At 42.8% G+C, this 3,749-nt stretch overlaps 1 pseudogene; it reads left to right on the top strand.

The window, feature by feature from the left end:
• The first annotated feature begins 1,278 nt into the window (after window positions 1–1,278).
• LOC148015835 (serine/threonine protein phosphatase 2A 59 kDa regulatory subunit B' gamma isoform-like) lies at window positions 1,279–1,800 on the top strand (annotated as a pseudogene).
• Window positions 1,801–3,749: the final 1,949 nt, after the last annotated feature.

Raw genomic sequence — 3,749 nt, 5'->3', positions numbered from 1 at the left:
TGGAATGATACTCTTCAGCATATACATGTTGTCCATAAGCATAAACATTTGATCCAAGTGTACCATCAGCATATTGATGCTGGCCATGAGCATAAGCATTTGGTTCAGGTCTTGCTATTTTTTCCATATATGCCTTTATAAGAGCAATACACTGTTCATTCGAAGCTACAAGTTTGTCAATATTAGCTTGTATTTGAAGCTGATCTTGTACAAATTTGTCCATTTTAGCCTGTGTTTGAAACCAATCTTGTCCAAATTTGTCCATTTTAGCATGTATTTGAAGCCAACGTTGTTCACTAGAGCTGGAACTATTGTTCTCAGCTGCCATTGTAGTCAAGTTGAAGAAATATGTTGTTCCTTGAAAAATAGAAGTCCAAATAAGGTGTATGATAGCTTGACTCGAAGGTTAGGATGTCTAGTATCAAGTAGAAATCCTGGTTTGAATTTAGGAGTAGCAATACCCCTCTCTGTTTAAGAATTTCCAGAACTGTCCACAGTAAACTGCTAGTGAACTGTCGGTACCAAATAGGCTCTAACTCGAGAAATATGAGTCCAAATGAGACGTTTGATGGCTCCACTCGAAGCTTATGATATCTAGTATCACTTCCAGTTGTTTCTTTGTTGTTAGAATGATGCTACTAATTTCTGTAGCAACTTTTTCAAATCTGTCCCTGTTTGGACTGCTCCGTTTTGGCCCTCAGCACATAGTTCTCTGTGCTTCCCAACTATCTCAAGGGTCATACATTCTCATCTCCATAACTGTGAAAGCTGGATTAACTTTCCGGAAAGCAAGTTAGAGGATTCTGTGAGCCAGCTTCAGAAATTTTTGTTGTCAAGTATCAATGAACAAGGGCCTTTAGATGTCAAGCTCCATGACATGATGGAACAAGCATTTTCAGAAATTGCAAGTCAAGAAAGAAGTGACTCAAGTCTTTTGGGCTCTATGAGGCTGATTACTATGCTTGTATCGCTCTGGTAGAGTTCCTCCTGATCTTGATTTCCTTTTCAGCTATCAGCAATGGTGCAACAAGCTTTGGAATGCTATAAGGTTCGCCATAATCAATCTTGGAAAAAGAATTTCACCCCTCCAGTAGTTTGGACATACGAACAGTTCCTTTAAGCTTTTGCATCCTTTCATGTTGGCATGCTAACCGAAATTGTTGGTCCTGATAGGTTTGGCTGAACGTCTGCATTAGCGTGTGGTTGGCAAGATCAGGCGGTTGATGCAGTGGCTGAAGCTGTACTCAGATTCAGAGCTGGACAATGGACGCTTGACTGATGGGCAATGGTTTTGCTCTACCCCTTAAAGAGGAGCACAAGTTGTTTTTAGTCAGAGCTTTGATCCCTCTTCACAAGCCAAAGTGTGTTGCTATGTACCACCAGCAACTTTCCTACTGTATTACATAATTTGTGGAGAAGGATTTTAAGCTTGCGGATACTGTGTTAAGAGGTTTGTTGGAGTATTGGCCAGTAACGAATAGCCAAAAGGAGGTCTTGTTTTTAGGAGAGCTGGAAGAGATTCTAAAAGCAACTCAGCCTGCTGAATTCCAGCGCTGCATGATACCCTTGTTCAGACAGATCGCACACTATCTCAACAGCTCGCATTTCCAGGTGGCAGAGCGTGCCTTGTTTTTGTGGAACAATGACCACATTGTGAACTCGGTAGAACAAAATAGAAAGGTCATTTTACCATTGATATTTGGTGCACTTGAAAAGAATACAAGCCATCATTGGAATTTGGCTGTAAATGGTCTTACTTCAAATGTCAGAAAGATGAGAATGTATAACTGGAAAAGCTAAAACCAATCCTCCAGGCCTCACAAAATAAAGCCCAGGCCAACAACATGGCAAGCTGGATGCCAAGACCTGAAGCAGACTGTCACATCCTTTTAAGTTGGGTTATTGAGCAAACTCAATATAAACAATCGTTGTTGCAATTGGACTCCCCAGAAAAAGCACAACACATCCATGGCTATAGAAATCGCCTTCTAAAAGTCCTTGTAGTTGACTGGTAAGCCCTCATCATCAATCCAACACCAACGCCAAGACCTACACACATGCCCAAGCCAAGGCCCACACCAACACGTACACCAGCATTGAACCAGGTGATTTCATCCTTGGTTAAGGAGAAGGCTGCTAGGCTTCAAAGATTATCAAATTGCACCAACTCGATCCAAAATCTCTATAACATTCTTGCCATGGATTTCGAGAAGATCGTTGCTGAAGTGAGAGAAGTTCCTATTCAGATCATTGCTTAGGCTTCATCATCTGTCCTTCCCTTACCTTCACCATTCGAGACAGAAGCGCTTCTGATTTGATCACCTCATCACTGCGAGCTGCTGTGTTAGAGGCTTCACAATTTCCCTCTTTAGCAAGGAGACGTGTGGTGAACCAGTGCTGGCTCGAACTGTAGAGAGTGCCAATTTGTGAGACTCCTTGCGAATCTCATTGAGGGAAGGAAGATTTCAGATGATGGAATCAAGATGAAATTCTGAATCCTATAGGAATGAAGATTTCACAGGACCAAATTAGGATGGAATCCTGAATCCTACAGGATGGAAGATTTCAGAGAATGGAATCCTAAACGAGATAGGGAAAATTTCTGATCTAATAGCACATTAGTTGGTTTAATATCTCCATGGATGACAAGAGGGTCGCATTCTAGATGCAGCACTTCTTGCAAACTTCTGTTCTGCACATGCAGTCATAGACGAGCAATCTACCTTCTCACCATGGGAGGAATACCCTAAGAGCTTCACCACATACCTAGAGTCAAGGTGCCCATACCTAGAGTCAAGGTGCCGGCAAATAGAGAGCTCGTTCTGGAACTCCCTCTCACCCTGAATGGAAGACAGAACAAACTTCAGAAGATCGTTGCTGAAGTGCATCCCACCCTAGGCGATCCCTCTCACCCTGAATGGAAGACAGAACAAACTTCAGAAGATCGTTGCTGAAGTGCATCCCACCCTAGGCGATCCTTCTCCTTGTGAATCGAAAAGCATCAGCGAGACGAGACTCTTTCTGGACTGAACTCGGCCTTGCAACTTCTACTTAAGGAGCAAAAGCAGCGTCTGCGGCAGCTTCAAGATTTACGGGCTTCTTTGGTCGAACTGTGGACTCTCTTAGATATTTCTCCAGAAGAACATGGCGAATTCCAGCACATTACGAGTGTCATAGGAGCTCATGAAAACGAAATTTGTATCTCTGGAGCTCTCTCAATGGATCACGTGAAGAAGGCTGAAGAAGCATGCTCGTATGGTGCTAGGTCCTGACTCAACAGAAGAAAAGATTGTTGCCTCGGACTTTTGGAGTGTATGGATAAGAAATTGGCAGCTGTTAAAGAGGAGGCTCTCAGCAGAAAAGAGATCTTGGAAAAAAAAACTAGAGAGATGGATGTCCGCCGGTGAAGAATAAATCTGGCTGGAAGTACGTTACTGGGACAAAAACCAGTGTAGTACGACTAGGGTTGCCCCTCATAAATCTAAAGCGTGCCGAATGAGCTCGAGTCACGATCCAGAAGCTGCCAGCTATGATGGAGGTGCTAATTACAAAAAGCTAAAACATGGGAAGACAAGAAATGCACCCTCTCTCACGATCGAGCTCCATGCTTCCAAATCAACAAGATCTTCTCCTTAATTGAAACCCAAGCCTTCACCAACTTTGTGACTCCTCCTTTAAAATTTACCTCTAAATTTTGCTTGGGATTTGGAAACGAGCTGCCATCTTTGTCTGTCTGCCTTCATTTTTGG

Source organism: Lygodium microphyllum, chromosome 23 (genome assembly GCF_053477565.2).
Source record: "Lygodium microphyllum isolate KBCC chromosome 23, Lygodium_microphyllum_v1.1.10, whole genome shotgun sequence".
NCBI lineage: Eukaryota > Viridiplantae > Streptophyta > Polypodiopsida > Schizaeales > Lygodiaceae > Lygodium > Lygodium microphyllum.
Note: the sequence above shows the minus strand (reverse complement) of the source record. Positions and strands in the feature narration are given on the sequence as shown.